This window comes from Gobio gobio (assembly GCF_949357685.1).
Source record: "Gobio gobio genome assembly, chromosome: 22".
NCBI lineage: Eukaryota > Metazoa > Chordata > Actinopteri > Cypriniformes > Gobionidae > Gobio > Gobio gobio.
The window spans coordinates 25,131,920-25,153,676 of record NC_137118.1 but is presented as its reverse complement, the minus strand read 5'-3'; positions in this window follow the sequence as shown (position 1 = coordinate 25,153,676).

The window sequence follows — 21,757 nt, the reverse complement described above, 5'->3', positions numbered from 1 at the left end:
CTGCACCCTCCTGGTTGAAGTAGTAGGCACAGTACGTCTCTCGGAGTTGGATAGCTCTACGGGTGGCATTGTTGGAGCCCATCCTTGGTGCATCTCGCAGGGCCTCAGGAGCTGAAGATGGCTCAATGGTGGGTTCAGCTCTGTGTGCGCATCTTCTCCCCCTTTCCAGCAGGGGCGGACTGGCCATCTGGCGTACCGGGCGTTTTCCCGGTGGGCCGCTGGACAATGTGGGCCTGCCCGTTGCTACGTAAATATATGAAGAATAAATTATAGTAAAACTACGTAGCCTATATCCTTCCGTCAGCCCAGACGAATGGCCTGCGCAGCCCTCTTGAGGCAAAACTCCATGCAAAACTCTAATCTATAGCCTGCTCAGTCCCAGTGTCTCAGTGGTGTAAAAGCGCTCGTCAATGTCAAAATGTTTGCGATATCCAATCAAATTCAACGAGGCGGGATTTACTGTGCACAGCAGCCGAGCAGCGCGGGCGACACTTGAATGCGAGCCGAGGTAAGAGCTGAATACGAGTCAATGGGCAGCAATATTTCCCGACTGTTAACGATTTTAAAAATGTTAAACGACGGACATTAATTTCCAGGGATGTAAACTACTGTTGAGCTTTCAGAATGAATCAGATTATAATGCCTTTTACGTTATTCGTCGTCAAAGAATTGTAGCAACAATGACCCGATTCAATCAGATTTTGGGCCGAATACATCACCGGATGAGGCTTCTACACACCAACTCGTGACTCTCCTAATCAAATCAGACATAGACAATGGGGTGTGTGTGTAAGAGATATCGAAGTTAATGAACAACCACGATGTCCGCCAGATTGTCTGAGTCTACAGAATGGAGCATCGAATTGTACCGCCTGAAGGCATCCACATGACTTTACACACACACACATATCAGCGCTGAAAGAAGACAATTCTTGCACGACACGTGTTACTTAAAACATGGGACTTAAAGAACTGTCTTAATAATGTTCAAATATATATAATCCGTTGATTTCATGTCTTTATACAATGTATTAGAATAACTAGGATGTTTACTGTTGCCAATCAAAACCTGTATGCCAGTAACTGTGATAATCTTGTATATCTGGACGCGCAAATCGCAGAATGACCGTTCTTAGTATCTCTGTTATCGCAAAATTATGACTAGGCCAAATTTGGTTCAAAAATCAGATTTTGATGCATAATTTCAGAAATACCAGCTTTCTAAAGAAAAAGAGGCTTAGAATTTCCACCCTATTGATTAACTCAGAGGAGGGGGGTTCAGAGAACAATGGAACACTCGCGCCTTCTCGAGAAGATCTCTCCACGGACGTGATTGGATCTTTCCATAAGTCGGGCTCGGCCACTCCATCTATAAATGCAGAAGTTATCATGAACTCCTTGCGCTCCGCCATTCCGCCACTACAAGGACCCTGGCCTTTGACCTTCCTTTGAGAGAGGGATTCCTTTGGCACCAAGCCAAGAGAGAGAGACCTGCAACTTCTGGAGCGACTTTCCTGAACTTCACAGAAATTCTCCGGACTCACCTCCTTAGCGAACTTCCACGACGATTCGAACTCAGACACGTACACGAGAGAGCCTAATGCAAGTATTATATTTCACCTTTAACTGCTTGTACGAGGTTGTCTGAATTAATCCTGATTCACGAAATCATAAATGTCTGAAGGGTTTTGGTGAAGTGATTGAACTGTCTGTCTCTCTCTCTCTCTCTCTCTCTCTCTCATCTCTCTCATCTCTCTCTCCCTCGTGGATTCTCTCTTTCCATCATTCTTTTCCCTTTGATTTTATTCGTTAAGTTTGATTTTTCATTGTTTGTACCATATCGTTTGTTTCTCCTATATATATGCATATTTACCCCCGTGTGATTCGTAGCTTTGTATTCTATAGTGTTTTATTAAAACTCAATAATTGCATTAAACTGAATCCTTATTGTTTTGCTCACAAATCTCGAAGTCACTGAAGCGTAAGATCTAAGCTACCCATTTAAGCTTGATTTTCATGTATTACTACTTTAGTAATACAAATTGTGCAAACATAAGAGATATTATTTGTCCTGATCAAACAGATCAATGTTTCTTAAGGTTTGTAAGATTGATAATTGATGAAGAAATCAATTTGGATAAAGGTTACTTTTAAATGATTAAAGGTTCCGTTATACGTTAATTTTTCTGTACAACAAGCTAATAATATTCATAAACTCATGAATATTCATACCATTTGAATTAATTATTCCCCAGAACTTATTGTTGTTACAGAATGCACAAAGAAACATTAGCGTAGGTGTCGCAGTTTTCAGCATATCAGAGGGAATGTTTGTCTTTCTGTTTCCAGGCTTTCTTCAGTAATTTCACAATCATTTTCAAATGATTCATAATACTCAAAATATCTTTCTCATATATCATGCTAAAACTGGCAACTTTCATATTCAAGTGGCCAATGGAAAGTGACATATGAAAATAAATATATAATTTGCTAGTTACATGCATTATTTTACACACTGGTAATCAAAAGTTTGAAATAATTAAGACTTCTTAAATTGTTTTTGAAAGAAGAAGGCTGAATTTATTTGATCAAAAATACAGTAAAACCACAAATATTAAGAAATATTGATACAATTTCCAATAGGCCTAGTTGTTTTCTATGAGAATGTATTGTAAAATGTAATTTATTTCTGTAAAAGCTGACTTTTCAGCATCATTACTTCAGTAAGTGTCACATGATCCTTCAGAAATCATTTTAATATGCTGTATTTTTCATATCATTTTTAAACTCTTTTCCACTATTTGAGCTCAATTCCATAAAATTACAGATGTCTAGATACTATAGCCACTAGAAAGGCACCCTAAAACAGTCCACATTCTGCACTACATCCTAAGTCTTCTAGACCAGAGTCCTGCACGGGTGACGGGTGACCCGCGAATATTGCTGAAACGGGTGAAAAACATCCTACTGTGTCGGATACGGGTGCGGGTCGGACAAGGGAGAACACGGGTCTAAACACGGGTTTTAAAAAGTCACGTGCAAACGAATATAGGCCTATATATAAAAATATATGCATGTATATTGTAGATGTGTTCCTGAAAATATGCATATACAAAAATATGCCTTGCCTGTATTTCAAGTTGATTTTCAAATCCATATCAGTTTATTTGTTCTCCTCCCAGGAGAATCACAACCGCGCGCGCGCTCTGCCTGCACTCGTCGAGATGGATCATGAGGAGTTGAAGAAAAGATAGCCGCAAATGTGGAAGTTCATCGCTGAGGAAGCACGCAGCTAACTGTGGTAACAAAACCAAGCACACGCAGTTCAATCGAACAGTATTTTTGTTATGGTTCCTGAGTTTAGTCTCTTAATAACACTGTCTTAGTAGCCTACATTAAGCCACTTTTGTACTTTTGTACATAGTATACGTTATTAGTATTATGTTTACTGAGTTTGGTCTCTTAATAACAGTGTCTTACCTACATTAAGCCACGTTAAGCGTTTTAGAATGTCCCGAAGTTGTCCTTAAGTTAATGGTCGTGTAATAACTTATGTATGCTGGCAATAAACATTTTTGTAAGTGTGTCTGTAGTAAACGTTGTTTGTACGGGAAGAAGGAGGCGGGAACCGGCGGACAATCAAAACATTTAATCAAAATAAAATGGCGGCGACAGCCCCTCACGGTCGACTGCCGCCTACATACAAACAAACACAAAATGAAAATAAAAAGCTGCAGCCCCTCACGGACGACTGCAGCGAACACAAAATAAAACATAACACAAAATCCAGGCCTGGTCCTCTCTCGTCCCTCACTGTCGTCGCTCCTCCTTTATAGTCCCTCACTCCTCCGCGAGGGCCGAGATCGCTGCGGCGCTCAGCTGGCGCTCATCCTCCCTGATGTGCGCCGCCTCGTCCCGCCCTCACGGTCCCTCGGCCTCGTTGCTCGCCACATACCCCCAACGCCCTTCGCAGGCGATCACGGCGGCCGCGGGACCTGGGGGTAAGAACAGCGAGGTGAGAGAACGGAGCGGGGAGCATGAGGAGCGACAGAGACGAGAGAGTGGAGAGAGGAGAAAAGAAAAAAAAAAAAAAAAAAATTCTGGTCCGGTTCCCAGACACACTGCCGCTCGGTCCTCAGCCAGCCGAGAGGCTCTTCCTCGCGGTGCCATGCGGTGGTACTGGACGGCCGGTGGACGGCTCGACACTCCTCCGCCCCCTGGCGGCTGGCGGTGGCTCCTCCTTCTGAGGGCGGCCGGAAGCGAGTCCCCGTCCCGCGCTCCCTGCTCCTCCCCAACCTGGCGGACGGCAGCGCTCCGGCTCCTCCCCAATATGGCGGGCGGCAGCAGGCTTCGGCTCCGGGCAAGCGCTGGGGACTCCTTCGCCCCCTCGCGGACGGCAGCCACCCCACCTCGACCCAGGGGCACGGCAGCGAGCTCTCCGTCCCACCGACCTTCATCCGCTCCAGCACCACCGCTTCGGGCAGCCGCTCGCGGACTTCTCTCCTCCGCGCTGCCCGAACTCCGCGGCACCGCGATCCCCCTCAGCTGCGAGGGCTCTTCGACAGCGTGTCCCTCCTTCCTCCCGGGTTTCGGCACCACTGTAGTAAACGTTGTTTGTACGGGAAGAAGGAGGCGGGAACCGGCGGACAATCAAAACATTTAATCAAAATAAAATGGCGGCGACAGCCCCTCACGGTCGACTGCCGCCTACATACAAACAAACACAAAATGAAAATAAAAAGCTGCAGCCCCTCACGGACGACTGCAGCGAACACAAAATAAAACATAACACAAAATCCAGGCCTGGTCCTCTCTCGTCCCTCACTGTCGTCGCTCCTCCTTTATAGTCCCTCACTCCTCCGCGAGGGCCGAGATCGCTGCGGCGCGCAGCTGGCGCTCATCCTCCCTGATGAGCGCCGCCTCGTCCCGCCCTCACGGTCCCTCGGCCTCGCCACAGTGTCTATAATGTAATATGCTAAACTGACTTTATTGCGGGTGCGGGTCGGGCGTCGGTTCTATTTTAAGCGGTTCGGGTCGGGTGCGGATTTTAATTAGTGCTGTTGTCGGAGAAGGGGTCGGATGCGGTTTTAAGCACTGCGGGTACGAGCGGGTGCGGGTTTACAAAATCGGAGCTGTGCAGGACTCTGTTCTAGACAATAGCATTTTATATGGTCTGATTTTATGGTAGGTATTGAACTTAATGATATTAAACTACAGTGTATGGAAAAGAGAAATCAAAATTTGTATACAAAAAAAAATAAATACAATTTGCCATGTGCACCAGGAAAGACAAATTATAAACTGAAGAAGTATGCCTGTCATTCAGTATGATAAGCATTTCAATAAAACAATTCATATAATTCATATTTTTGAATAAATAGCTTCTGTGTTTAAAATTGCCCTGTGTATAATGAGCTGGTGGGTTTATGGTGAGGTGTGTTGCACACCGGGTGTGATGGGCCGCTTTGTGCCAGAAAGTCCAGGGCCACTTTTTTGCCCCAGTCCACCCCTGCTTTCCAGTGTCTTCATGCGCAGGAAGTTGTGCAACACACATGTGGCCTTCACACACACCTCTGCAACCTCTGGACTGGTTGCAATGACACGGGCGGTACATCCGCCACCGAGCTGAGAGGATGCCAAAGGCGCACTCAACTACCAACCTAGCCCGGCTGAGGCGGTAATTGAACACCCTTTTCTCTGGTGGGATGTGATGTCCAGGGTATGGCCGCAAGAGGTTGGTCATCAGTGGGAAGCCCTCATCCCCGGCAGATTGACCATTATTTGGCTTGACACCGGAGTGGTCTGGATCAGGTGATGATGGACCAGGATCGGCTTGGGTTCCTGTCAGGTCGGGGTTGGACTTCTGGTCAAGTCTCGAGCTCAAGCCCTCCACCAAGGACAGCAAGTGTTATCTCCTATCCAATACAAAGATTATATGAACATGTGAACTCATGAATGTTTTTTTTTTTTTTAGCTGATTTACAACAGAACTGAATTCTTGCAATTGCATCACTAATTGTGTTATTTTCCTGTTTATTACTGTGAAGCTGCTGTGAAACAATCTGTATTGTATAAAGCGCCGTATAAATGAAGCTGACTTGACTTGACTATAACAAGAACATGAACACAAATTTGAAAACCTCACTACAAATAATCCAGAATTGAAGATAAATGATATTAATCCTACTCTGTCTGTTACACTACCTCACACCTGAAATCACTGATCGAGTGAATCTCCTGAACTTCTCCTGAACTTCTCCAGATCATTTCTAATCCATTCATGTTGTAACACCTGCTCTAACGTCGGCCGTTTCGTTGGATCCCGGGCTAGGCACTGGCTAATCAGATCACTGCATTCTGTACACATTTTATTAAGGAGAGAGCTGGTTAGTCATGATGACCATGTGACACGAATGTTGGCAATTATGAAAACAGCATCTGGTGAACTATAAACTGAATGCATTTCAACTTGAAACATCTTACATACTTCACCTTTACCTGTTTCTAAACAGAGCCTTTGCTTTATGTGTGTGTGTTTATCGATATTCTTCACTCACCTTTGGATAAGTTGGAGTTCTGAAATGTAACTTTGGCCTGTGTGATTTCCGTTCTATTGCCAAAGGGAGAACGTCCGTTAACCATCAGGTACAACAACACCCCTAGAGCCCAGACATTTGCTGGGACGGCGTGGAATCGAGATTCTGTGAAGACTTCAGGTGGGCAGTAAGAAGGTAATCCTGTGAGCAAGACATTTTTGCACATTGTTGAGCAATTTCTTCAAAGCATCAAATAATCAGAAAGTCACTACATCCAGGTTTCCACACTCCAAAAATACTCACCACGGTATATTTTTGTCTCGTAGCCATCACCACTAAGTAGCTGACCGCAGCCAAAGTCGATCAGCTTGAGCTCTAACGTGTTTGTCTTCACCAGGAAATTCTCTGCATGAACGTCATTATGAAAAACGCCATGCTCGATGCAGTGCTGTACCGCCAGCGCAGCCTGTCGCAGGACGACCCGTGCTGTTGTTTCATCCAGTTGACACGAATGACGAATGATGAAGTCCAGCAAGCTCTCGCAGGGGTCAGGGAACTCCATTATGAGAACGAATGTCCGAGGATGTTCAAACCAGTCGTACAGTCGGACGACGTAGGGGCTTATGGGTTCATGCCTCATCATTAGCAGCAGCGCCACTTCTGTAACGAGAGGTTCGGGATGCCCGGGCTAGAGAAAAGTAGTAGACAGAAGGTTAGCTGGGTAAAAATCTGAAGAAAACCTATCATTTTTAAATGTACTTTTCTTTGATCTTTACAGACACGATCATCAGAGCCTTTCCAGGTTTATTGATCTATTACATTTACACCTAATGCTTCCTACAGGTGTATTGACTACAGTAATCAGCACTTAAACAACAAACAGCACTTAAACAACAAATACAACTTTTGACCAACTTACAATATCAAGATAACGATCATTGTCAATCTTGTGCATCTGCTTGATGGCAACCTGCAAAAAAAAAAACAGCGTTCAATAACGGTATTCAAGCGCCTGACTTTGCACATAACATTTACGATTTGAGCATCTAAGTATTAACCCATCTGTATTAAGAATGTTTTGATGCATGCAAGAGCAAAAATGTTTGTACAATTCAGCAAGATTGCTTTACCTTTTTGCCATCAAACTTCCGTGTTCCCTTGAACACTCTCCCAAAAGTTCCGGATCCAATCATCTCTCCCACGTTATAGAGAGTCTCAAAGGAGTCTGAAAAACAAAATATGAGAAATGTATGAGCTTGCAAACAAGACGATAATAATACTGTTTAAAACAATGTTGGAGAAATAATGTCTTTAATAATTTTAATAATAAATAATACTTTTACTTTAAAAAAAGGTTCCCAGTAAAATGAAATCCAATGTGACTGTACACTGCCCAGCCTTATTTCAGTCTCACCTGTTGAGCTCGTGTTCACCGGTGAAGCCTCCATAAGGCCATTTGAAGTCTCCGTTGGCTCGACGGGAACTTGACCTGGCAGCGGATGGCACATCCACTCTTCGTCGCTCCAACTGCCCTGTTCGTTTCGGCTATCCGATCTATCGCCACTCCACCTCCAATCGACGATGTACGAGCCTCTGCTGCTAAGGCTCAACGACTCTCTGCAGAACCGCCTCACTGTATTGTCCTCAGAGAGGGACAAATATGATGTGGACATGATGCCTGCTGAAGACATTTTTAATAATATTAATAATCAATGTCAATGGTGAAATTGTTACTTTATGTTTTATTTTTTTCAACTTTCTATTTTCAATGACACATTATTTTGTTAACTGAGCCATAACTTGTGTAATAAAAGCCTATTCTGACCTCTGCGAAAGCCTTTAGATGGAGTGGACGGACGTCCATGATCATCTGGGCTCTGCCGGCTGCCGCTCTGCCACTCTCTCTTCCTGTCAGTCCGACCTGTTGGCACAGAAACAGAAAACTCAGAAGACAGAAGCGCTAAATGTGTAGGAAGCTCCTGGATCTGTGATTGCTAGATCCTTTGTTTTATATTAAAAATATCAGTGCAAACAAGACGATAATAATTCTGTTTAAAACAATGTTGGAGAAATAATGTCTGCAGATTGACCATTATTTGGCTTGACGCCGGAGTGATCTGGATCAGGTGATGATGGACCAGGATCGGGCTCTGGCACCAGATCCGCTGGAGGAACAAAAGACTCCACAACATCCACATCACTGAGACAACAGCAGAGGAGCGAGCGCCTCACAGCCTTACACACGTTCCTGAGGAAAGAACGAACTTGTTTCCTCTTCTTACATTCTGTAGGTTTTTCTGAAATGAAGAAAACAAAACTGAATGATTAGAAACATCTCTGACGTCCAATTAGGCAGTGATAAAATGACATAACTTACGTTTTACTTAAAAAAAAGGTCACCAGTAAAATGAAATTCAATGTGACTGTACACTGCCCAGCCTTATTTCAGTCTCACCTGTTGAGCTCGTGATGTACGAGCCTCGGCTGCTAAGGCTCAACGACTCTCTGCAGAACCGCCTCACTATATTGTCCTCAGAGAGGGACAAATATGATGTGGACATGGTGCCTGGTCAAGACATTTTTAATAATATTAATAATCTATGTCAGTGGTCACATGAAATTGTTATTTTCAATGACACATTATTTGTTAAAGGGTTAGTTCACCCAAACGCCGGCGCTACGTCATATTCTCGCGCATGCGTCGTGGAGGCCTACACGGAAGACAAGAAGAGGTTGAATAAAGGCGTTATTTTGATTTTTTTTTTGGCACAAAAACTATTGTCGTCGCTTCGTAAAATTATTGTAGAGCCACTGTGGTGAGATGGACTTTGTAACGACATTTTCAGTGCCTTTTATGGGTCTTGTGAGTGTAAATGTACTGAATGCCAATGGAGGCCTATCTGAGGCCTTCTCAGCCATCAGCTTTCAACAAAAAATATCTTCATTTGTGTTCCGAAGATGAACGGAGGTCTTAAGGGTGTCGAACGACATGAGGGTGAGTAATTAATGACATCATTTTCATTTTTGGGCGAACTAACCCTTTAACTGAGCCATAACTTGTGTAATAAAAGCCTATTCTGACCTCTGCGAAAGCCTTTAGATGGAGTGGACGGACGTCCATGATCATCTGGGCTCTGCCGGCTGCCGCTCTGCCACGCTCTCTTCCTGTCAGTCTGACCTGTGGGCACAGAAACAGAAAACTCAGAAGACAGAAGCGCTAAATGTGTAGGAAGCTCCTGGATCTGTGATCTGGGTCTGGTCTGGCAGCGTATCCTGGGGGCCAGTTGCATAAACTAAGCCATTATGTTAAGACAGTGTCTTAAGATCTAGTATGAGCCACTCGCAGTTAGGCAAGTGGCATTCAGCCTTACTTTTCGTATCAAGTTAGGCCAGTCTATGTTTTTATGTAACTGATTTAAAAAAATGTATGAACAGTCTTAAAGAAAAAAAATGTATGTCTAACTTGTAAGACTAGTCTTAACGGTTTATGCAACCGGCCCAGGCCTGATCACGGTCATCAGAACACTGTCTGTCTCCAAACCTCCTGACCAGCCGTCTGAGAGAAAGCAGCTCTCCTGGATCTGGAGCGGCCCGAGGCTGAAATATTTCAGTAACATAACATAACTAACGTATAACTAACGTTAAAGCACTCACCTTCTCTTTCACCCATCATCTTCGCCATCGACATCCTCCTGCAATCTGGAACAAAAACAATACAAAACACAAAACAAAACAAAACAACACACAATACAATACAATAAACTCTCCTCAAAAATACTCCTCCAAAAAAAAAGAAAACAAAAACAAAGAATTAATCAAACTCGACACTCCTAAAATAAGAAAAGAACAATAAGATAAAAGTATCTACAACTCAAAAATGTAACTCTGTAAAGGATATCTCCTGCGATGTTCTTCCAGAATAAAAGTCTCGTCTCCTCCAAACAGCTTCAAAATTTCAAGGTCAGCACAGAAAATATTCTGCAAAAGTTTGTGAAATCGCCTCAGTCGTCTCTCTCAACAACAGATCAACAACACAATCGGTGCGTGTCTGAGTCTGCGTCAGAATTCATAACAGGCGTCGCCATAGCAACTAAAACGTGAATCATTCATATGAGCGGAGCCGTGAGCGCGCATCGATCTGAACACATTTATTGAATAGTTACAAACTTCATTTGGACGTTTTCTTTATTAAAAAGTTTGAACCTGTTTCATTGACTCAGTTCAAAACTTTGATTCAGTGATTCCTCTGCATCATCATCACTCAGAAATGCTAGATGTCTGTGCATGCATCAAAATGTGTTGGTAAATACTTTGATTTATTTATTTTTACTATATTTTTGCATATGAATAAAAAATATTAAATAATGTTTCCTTGTATTAGTTTAACCTCTCAATCCGCAGTGGTGCATTAAAGGATTAATGAAATGATAAATTATTAATTTAATGCTTCATTTAGCATTTAATTAAATGCTAAAGGACCGGCCACTTAAACATCAGCATAATAAATGCAGTTACTCATCTTTCATCTCCTATCGTGCAGATCCGATCGGACGAATCCAATAAACACCAGCATGTAAGTGTAAGGGTCCACTCTGAAAAATAGAGGGGGGCGAACAAAAAATCCTCCTTCGTTTACTTGAGCGTATTTGAGTTATATTAGTAATTAATCACGTCCATTTTCAATGCAATAGCGAGTATTCTGAGGATCTCCCCTGCAGTTTAGAGTCTTCAGCTCCAGTTAAACCCTCCCAGGTCTCTCTCCTTCAATCACAGGCCTTCTGATGACTCATTATATACAGGAAGCGCATTACAGGCTCCGTGAGGTGTCAGTCAAAGCGGCTATGGTTTTGGTTGGATAAAGGCAGGCAATGCCTAGCCAATGCCTTGCCAACAAAGGTTTGATTGATGGACGTTGTAACCAATCAAAAGGCATCATCTTGCGAGAGCACACCGCAGTGGAGACTGGCACTTCTTATCAACTAAATTAGTTTTTTACACTTTGTAAATTCTGTAATAGTTGCTTTAGTTTTTCAGTAACTGTATATATCCATTATAATTAGCAGTTTATTGCAGATTTATTTGAATGAAACGCTACTCTTTACAATTACAAATCTTCTGAAATAAAGGGCCTTTTTGAAAGGACGCCTAGAGGTTTTTTTTTTTTTTTTTGACATAAAAGCTTACAGAAGCTAAATTTTTAAGAGTATCATCCTCAAATTTGAATCACAACATGATCAGAAATGCAGTTTTATATTTAGGTTATTTTCAGGCCTTTAACATTAAAGTATCATCAATTTTTCCCTGAGTGAATTTCAATACAACTTTTCAGGGTAGAGGAGGCGTGCAAGATGGCGCCCTGATCACATGTACGTTTGTGAGCTCAGCAATCCCAAACTGTTTTATAATAGTTACAACGAAACTTTTTTTTTTGTTGAGAATTTCCATTTATTAATGTCTTGAATTTTTGGAACAACGATAATGGGAGGATCTGAAAAGAGGAAAGGTGTGAAGAAGTCAGGGAAAACAGTGTCGGATACTCCTGCTGGATCTGCTGGCACAGGTGACGATAAAGAAGCAGTCGAACGACATAACAGTACTCCTGCAACCGGGGTATTGAAGGACAGTTTGCTAGCCTAGAAATCTAGACGCACCCTAGCGTCCCGTAAAATACGGAATCGTCCCGTATTTACAAGCAAAATGACGCGTTCCGTATCAAACCAATACGGGACGCGATTTGTCCCGTATTTTACACAGGTCCACACATAGTTCAATAAACACATACAGAGTTTGCAGTGTGGAGAATACTGATAGCAAATATAAAGAATCAATTTAGAGCAGACGCTAGCCAATAGCGTTCGTTTAAAACACTGGTGAATGAAGAGTGAAGAACGATCTAAAATGGAGGAAAAGCTAATAATTGCGGTGGGTAATCACCCGGTCCTTTACGACCAATCATTGTTTACATACTGGGACACAAACCGGAGAGACCAGGCCTGGAAGGAGGTGGCAGAGACGGTTGGAGAATCTGGTATGTATCATGCTTGTATTCTGTCCGTGTACTCTGTTTATCATTGAATGACAGGCAGCATATCATATCATGTGTGGATCAAATAGGCGCTATCGCCCAGCCAAATGAGGAATAAAATATTAAAGTGATCAGTTTTCATACACAAAATAATGAATTACATTTGAGTGGAAGGTGGATTTGACCGTTTATCTGTCAGTTGGCTGGTAGATGGTAAACGCTTAAAAAAATGTATTTATTATGAACCTTGCATAATTGAAATCTATACCAGAACCTGTTTTATTTGGCATGTTTAATTCAGTTCTTATTTTAATAACTAAACAAGTTTAAACACTTGAGCAACACTTGTTGTATTTGAATGAATTGTTTAATTTATTTACATTTTTGCATGTCAGAGGATACATGTAGGACCCGATGGAAGTCACTGGGGGACAGATTTAGGAAGGAGAAGAAAAAAGAAAGGGAAATGACAAGGAGTGGGGCAGGGTGGCCTGGGACCCAACCCTGGCGTTTCATGGCGGTGTTGGGATTTCTCACACCATTCCTTCATGACCGTGAGACGTCCAGCAACATCCCCAGACGACCTCTGCCCCCTTCACATCAGTCCATCAGTCCAGAGCCAGAGGAGGACAGCCAGGTCAGAGAAGACAGCCAGGCCATCACCCAGCAAGCCCCTTCAAGCAGAGGAGATGAGGCAGGCAGTGACACAGGCAGGCAGAACCTAACAAAGCTCTCAAATACATTATTATTTCAGTACTATCAAGGAGGGTTAAGTCATTTAGAAAATCAATGTCAATCTGTGTAGAGCTGAACCATATGCTGCAAAGTTTAGGCCACACAACCGTTGACACCTAATGCGTAATAACGTTATATAATAAATTATTTCAAAGAATGATTTGACATTAAAATCATGCCATGTTCATTGATTATCAATTGTTGCTGTAACTATGCAGGCAGACAGACAGAGCAGGAGGAAACTGTCGAGATCAATGACAAGGGTAGGAAGAGAAAAAAAAAGGGAAATGTCTTCTTTTGAGAGAGGACTGTTGGCAGCAATTGAGCCCCTGACGCAGATGACCACGCTGCCACATCCACCACCACCGCCGCCGCCTCCAACACCAGCAGCAGATGAAGACGAGGTTTTCTTTCAGAGCCTCTTGCCGTCCCTTCGTAGGCTTTCTGTGCTGAGGAGGGCCAGGCTTCTGCACACACACACACATACATATTACATACATACAGCACTAAAATAAACATATTAAAATAATCGTATGGCTGTATTGTTTTCTCATGTTCATATAGAATAATACAGTAAGTATTTTAAATTTGTCGTATCATACAGCGCTGTCGACGCAATACAATCACTTAAAGGGATAGTTCTCCCAAAAATGTAAATTCTGTCATCATTTACTCACCCTCAAGTTGTTCCAAACCTGTATGAGTTTCTTTGTTCTGTGAAGGCCTTTGTATTTTCTCTCCAGTGAAAATCTGCTCAAATCATGAATGTATTAGTTGAAAGCAGGGCTGAAAGGGCAAAGGCTATGTACATTATGACATGGTGATGAAAATATAAAACCAACATGTTAATTTAATGTAAAAAATAATTGTTATGACACTTGGAATCTGCACTTTTACGAAAAATATAGGTAGCTCTTAAAAGAGCTTTTGGGTTTTGTGGCTCTGAAAAGAGCCTTTGGCGTATTCTATGAATTCGGCTGCCATGGCACTGCACCCTCCTGGTTGAAGTAGTAGGCACAGTACGTCTCTCGGAGTTGGATAGCTCTACGGGTGGCATTGTTGGAGCCCATCCTTGGTGCATCTCGCAGGGCCTCAGGAGCTGAAGATGGCTCAATGGTGTGTTCAGCTCTGTGTGCGCATCTTCTCCCCCTTTCCAGCAGGGGCGGACTGGCCATCTGGCGTACCGGGCGTTTTCCCGGTGGGCCGCTGGACAATGTGGGCCTGCCCGTTGCTACGTAAATATATGAAGAATAAATTATAGTAAAACTACGTAGCCTATATCCTTCCGTCAGCCCAGACGAATGGCCCGCGCAGCCCTCTTGAGGCAAAACTCCATGCAAAACTCTAATCTATAGCCTGCTCAGTCCCAGTGTCTCAGTGGTGTAAAAGCGCTCGTCAATGTCAAAATGTTTGCGATATCCAATCAAATTCAACGAGGCGGGATTTACTGTGCACAGCAGCCGAGCAGCGCGGGCGACACTTGAATGCGAGCCGAGGTAAGAGCTGAATACGAGTCAATGGGCAGCAATATTTCCCGACTGTTAACGATTTTAAAAATGTTAAACGACGGACATTAATTTCCAGGGATGTAAACTACTGTTGAGCTTTCAGAATGAATCAGATTATAATGCCTTTTACGTTATTCGTCGTCAAAGAATGCACAAAGAAACATTAGCGTAGGTGTCGCAGTTTTCAGCATATCAGAGGGAATGTTTGTCTTTCTGTTTCCAGGCTTTCTTCAGTAATTTCACAATCATTTTCAAATGATTCATAATACTCAAAATATCTTTCTCATATATCATGCTAAAACTGGCAACTTTCATATTCAAGTGGCCAATGGAAAGTGACATATGAAAATAAATACATAATTTGCTAGTTACATGCATTATTTTACACACTGGTAATCAAAAGTTTGAAATAATTAAGACTTCTTAAATTGTTTTTGAAAGAAGAAGGCTGAATTTATTTGATCAAAAATACAGTAAAACCACAAATATTAAGAAATATTGATACAATTTCCAATAGGCCTAGTTGTTTTCTATGAGAATGTATTGTAAAATGTAATTTATTTCTGTAAAAGCTGACTTTTCAGCATCATTACTTCAGTAAGTGTCACATGATCCTTCAGAAATCATTTTAATATGCTGTATTTTTCATATCATTTTTAAACTCTTTTCCACTATTTGAGCTCAATTCCATAAAATTACAGATGTCTAGATACTTTAGCCACTAGAAAGGCACCCTAAAACAGTCCACATTCTGCACTACATCCTAAGTCTTCTAGACCAGAGTCCTGCACGGGTGACGGGTGACCCGCGAATATTGCTGAAACGGGTGAAAAACATCCTACTGTGTCGGATACGGGTGCGGGTCGGACAAGGGAGAACACGGGTCTAAACACGGGTTTTAAACAGTCACGTGCAAACGAATATAGGCCTATATATAAAAATATATGCATGTATATTGTAGATGTGTTCCTAAAAATATGCATATACAAAAATATGCCTTGCCTGTATTTCAAGTTGATTTTCAAATCCATATCAGTTTATTTGTTCTCCTCCCAGGAGAATCACAACCGCGCGCGCGCTCTGCCTGCACTCGTCGAGATGGATCATGAGGAGTTGAAGAAAAGATAGCCGCAAATGTGGAAGTTCATCGCTGAGGAAGCACGCAGCTAACTGTGGTAACAAAACCAAGCACACGCAGTTCAATCGAACAGTATTTTTGTTATGGTTCCTGAGTTTAGTCTCTTAATAACACTGTCTTAGTAGCCTACATTAAGCCACTTTTGTACTTTTGTACATAGTATACGTTATTAGTATTATGTTTACTGAGTTTGGTCTCTTAATAACAGTGTCTTACCTACATTAAGCCACGTTAAGCGTTTTAGAATGTCCCGAAGTTGTCCTTAAGTTAATGGTCGTGTAATAACTTATGTATGCTGGCAATAAACATTTTTGTAAGTGTGTCTGTAGTAAACGTTGTTTGTACGGGAAGAAGGAGGCGGGAACCGGCGGACAATCAAAACATTTAATCAAAATAAAATGGCGGCGACAGCCCCTCACGGTCGACTGCCGCCTACATACAAACAAACACAAAATGAAAATAAAAAGCTGCAGCCCCTCACGGACGACTGCAGCGAACACAAAATAAAACATAACACAAAATCCAGGCCTGGTCCTCTCTCGTCCCTCACTGTCGTCGCTCCTCCTTTATAGTCCCTCACTCCTCCGCGAGGGCCGAGATCGCTGCGGCGCGCAGCTGGCGCTCATCCTCCCTGATGTGCGCCGCCTCGTCCCGCCCTCACGGTCCCTCGGCCTCGCTGCTCGCCACATACCCCCAACGCCCTTCGCAGGCGATCACGGCGGCCGCGGGACCTGGGGGTAAGAACAGCGAGGTGAGAGAACGGAGCGGGGAGCATGAGGAGCGACAGAGACGAGAGAGTGGAGAGAGGAGAAAAAAAAAAAAAAGAAAAAAAAAATTCTGGTCCGGTTCCCAGACACACTGCCGCTCGGTCCTCAGCCAGCCGAGAGGCTCTTCCTCGCGGTGCCATGCGGTGGTACTGGACGGCCGGTGGACGGCTCGACACTCCTCCGCCCCCTGGCGGCTGGCGGTGGCTCCTCCTTCTGAGGGCGGCCGGAAGCGAGTCCCCGTCCCGCGCTCCCTGCTCCTCCCCAACCTGGCGGACGGCAGCGCTCCGGCTCCTCCCCAATATGGCGGGCGGCAGCAGGCTTCGGCTCCGGGCAAGCGCTGGGGACTCCTTCGCCCCCTCGCGGACGGCAGCCACCCCACCTCGACCCAGGGGCACGGCAGCGAGCTCTCCGTCCCACCGACCTTCATCCGCTCCAGCACCACCGCTTCGGGCAGCCGCTCGCGGACTTCTCTCCTCCGCGCTGCCCGAACTCCGCGGCACCGCGATCCCCCTCAGCTGCGAGGGCTCTTCGACAGCGTGTCCCTCCTTCCTCCCGGGTTTCGGCACCACTGTAGTAAACGTTGTTTGTACGGGAAGAAGGAGGCGGGAACCGGCGGACAATCAAAACATTTAATCAAAATAAAATGGCGGCGACAGCCCCTCACGGTCGACTGCCGCCTACATACAAACAAACACAAAATGAAAATAAAAAGCTGCAGCCCCTCACGGACGACTGCAGCGAACACAAAATAAAACATAACACAAAATCCAGGCCTGGTCCTCTCTCGTCCCTCACTGTCGTCGCTCCTCCTTTATAGTCCCTCACTCCTCCGCGAGGGCCGAGATCGCTGCGGCGCGCAGCTGGCGCTCATCCTCCCTGATGAGCGCCGCCTCGTCCCGCCCTCACGGTCCCTCGGCCTCGCCACAGTGTCTATAATGTAATATGCTAAACTGACTTTATTGCGGGTGCGGGTCGGGCGTCGGTTCTATTTTAAGCGGGTCGGGTCGGGTGCGGATTTTAATTAGTGCTGTTGTCGTAGAAGGGGTCGGATGCGGTTTTAAGCACTGCGGGTACGGGCGGGTGCGGGTTTACAAAATCGGAGCTGTGCAGGACTCTGTTCTAGACAATAGCATTATATATGGTCTGATTTTATGGTAGGTATTGAACTTAATGATATTAAACTACAGTGTATGGAAAAGAGAAATCAAAATTTGTATACAAAAAAAAATAAATACAATTTGCCATGTGCACCAGGAAAGACAAATTATAAACTGAAGAAGTATGCCTGTCATTCAGTATGATAAGCATTTCAATAAAACAATTCATATAATTCATATTTTTGAATAAATAGCTTCTGTGTTTAAAATTGCCCTGTGTATAATGAGCTGGTGGGTTTATGGTGAGGTGTGTTGCACACCGGGTGTGATGGGCCGCTTTGTGCCAGAAAGTCCAGGGCCACTTTTTTGCCCCAGTCCACCCCTGCTTTCCAGTGTCTTCATGCGCAGGAAGTTGTGCAACACACATGTGGCCTTCACACACACCTCTGCAACCTCTGGACTGGTTGCAATGACACGGGCGGTACATCCGCCACCGAGCTGAGAGGATGCCAAAGGCGCACTCAACTACCAACCTAGCCCGGCTGAGGCGGTAATTGAACACCCTTTTCTCTGGTGGGATGTGATGTCCAGGGTATGGCCGCAAGAGGTTGGTCATCAGTGGGAAGCCCTCATCCCCTGCAGATTGACCATTATTTGGCTTGACACCGGAGTGGTCTGGATCAGGTGATGATGGACCAGGATCGGCTTGGGTTCCTGTCAGGTCGGGGTTGGACTTCTGGTCAAGTCTCGAGCTCAAGCCCTCCACCAAGGACAGCAAGTGTTATCTCCTATCCAATACAAAGATTATATGAACATGTGAACTCATGAATGTTTTTTTTTTTTTAGCTGATTTACAACAGAACTGAATTCTTGCAATTGCATCACTAATTGTGTTATTTTCCTGTTTATTACTGTGAAGCTGCTGTGAAACAATCTGTATTGTATAAAGCGCTGTATAAATGAAGCTGACTTGACTTGACTATAACAAGAACATGAACACAAATTTGAAAACCTCACTACAAATAATCCAGAATTGAAGATAAATGATATTAATCCTACTCTGTCTGTTACACTACCTCACACCTGAAATCACTGATCGAGTGAATCTCCTGAACTTCTCCTGAACTTCTCCAGATCATTTCTAATCCATTCATGTTGTAACACCTGCTCTAACGTCGGCCGTTTCGTTGGATCCCGGGCTAGGCACTGGCTAATCAGATCACTGCATTCTGTACACATTTTATTAAGGAGAGAGCTGGTTAGTCATGATGACCATGTGACACGAATGTTGGCAATTATGAAAACAGCATCTGGTGAACTATAAACTGAATGCATTTCAACTTGAAACATCTTACATACTTCACCTTTACCTGTTTCTAAACAGAGCCTTTGCTTTATGTGTGTGTGTTTATCGATATTCTTCACTCACCTTTGGATAAGTTGGAGTTCTGAAATGTAACTTTGGCCTGTGTGATTTCCGTTCTATTGCCAAAGGGAGAACGTCCGTTAACCATCAGGTACAACAACACCCCTAGAGCCCAGACATTTGATGGGACGGCGTGGAATCGAGATTCTGTGAAGACTTCAGGTGGGCAGTAAGAAGGTAATCCTGTGAGCAAGACATTTTTGCACATTGTTGAGCAATTTCTTCAAAGCATCAAATAATCAGAAAGTCACTACATCCAGGTTTCCACACTCCAAAAATACTCACCACGGTATATTTTTGTCTCGTAGCCATCACCACTAAGTAGCTGACCGCAGCCAAAGTCGATCAGCTTGAGCTCTAACGTGTTTGTCTTCACCAGGAAATTCTCTGCATGAACGTCATTATGAAAAACGCCATGCTCGATGCAGTGCTGTACCGCCAGCGCAGCCTGTCGCAGGATGACCCGTGCTGTTGTTTCATCCAGTTGACACGAATGACGAATGATGAAGTCCAGCAAGCTCTCGCAGGGGTCAGGGAACTCCATTATGAGAACGAATGTCCGAGGATGTTCAAACCAGTCGTACAGTCGGACGACGTAGGGGCTTATGGGTTCATGCCTCATCATTAGCAGCAGCGCCACTTCTGTAACGAGAGGTTCGGGATGCCCGGGCTAGAGAAAAGTAGTAGACAGAAGGTTAGCTGGGTAAAAATCTGAAGAAAACCTATCATTTTTAAATGTACTTTTCTTTGATCTTTACAGACACGATCATCAGAGCCTTTCCAGGTTTATTGATCTATTACATTTACACCTAATGCTTCCTACAGGTGTATTGACTACAGTAATCAGCACTTAAACAACAAACAGCACTTAAACAACAAATACAACTTTTGACCAACTTACAATATCAAGATAACGATCATTGTCAATCTTGTCCATCTGCTTGATGGCAACCTGCAAAAAAAAAAAACAGCGTTCAATAACGGTATTCAAGCGCCTGACTTTGCACATAACATTTACGATTTGAGCATCTAAGTATTAACCCATCTGTATTAAGAATGTTTTGATGCATGCAAGAGCAAAAATGTTTGTACAATTCAGCAAGATTGCTTTACCTTTTTGCCATCAAACTTCCGTGTTCCCTTGAACACTCTCCCAAAAGTTCCGGATCCAATCATCTCTCCCACGTTATAGAGAGTCTCAAAGGAGTCTGAAAAACAAAATATGAGAAATGTATGAGCTTGCAAACAAGACGATAATAATACTGTTTAAAACAATGTTGGAGAAATAATGTCTTTAATAATTTTAATAATAAATAATACTTTTACTTTAAAAAAAGGTTCCCAGTAAAATGAAATCCAATGTGACTGTACACTGCCCAGCCTTATTTCAGTCTCACCTGTTGAGCTCGTGTTCACCGGTGAAGCCTCCATAAGGCCATTTGAAGTCTCCGTTGGCTCGACGGGAACTTGACCTGGCAGCGGATGGCACATCCACTCTTCGTCGCTCCAACTGCCCTGTTCGTTTCGGCTATCCGATCTATCGCCACTCCACCTCCAATCGACGATGTACGAGCCTCTGCTGCTAAGGCTCAACGACTCTCTGCAGAACCGCCTCACTGTATTGTCCTCAGAGAGGGACAAATGTGATGTGGACATGATGCCTGCTGAAGACATTTTTAATAATATTAATAATCTATGTCAGTGGTGAAATTGTTACTTTATGTTTTATTTTTTTCAACTTTCTATTTTCAATGACACATTATTTTGTTAACTGAGCCATAACTTGTGTAATAAAAGCCTATTCTGACCTCTGCGATAGCCTTTAGATGGAGTTGACGGACGTCCATGATCATCTGGGCTCTGCCGGCTGCCGCTCTGCCACTCTCTCTTCCTGTCAGTCCGACCTGTTGGCACAGAAACAGAAAACTCAGAAGACAGAAGCGCTAAATGTGTAGGAAGCTCCTGGATCTGTGATTGCTAGATCCTTTGTTTTATATTAAAAATATCAGTGCAAACAAGACGATAATAATTCTGTTTAAAACAATGTTGGAGAAATAATGTCTGCAGATTGACCATTATTTGGCTTGACGCCGGAGTGATCTGGATCAGGTGATGATGGACACATAGGAAGATTACTGTGGAAGTCAATGGTGCCCCCAAAGCAGCCTGGTACAAACTTTCTTCAAAATATCTTCTTTTGTGTAGGCCTACAGGAGAACAAAGAAACTCATACAGGTTTGGAACATCATGAGGCGTCATAAGTGCACCAAATAGGCTAAGAGTTCTTTAGAATTAAATAAAATAATCAAATGTAAAATAATATAGCATGTGTTCTGTTGCAAATTCACGTACTTGATCTTATGTTTTCTTATGGTTTATTATTGAGCTGTCAAGTTGTTAATGTTGAAATAATCATTTCATGACGTATTCTTTATTTCTGCCCTTTATGCAATTGTTTTTTAGGGGATTTTTTTTTTCGGGGGTGGATATTTGCTGTCAAAGTGAGGCCAAAGTGAATGGGAGTC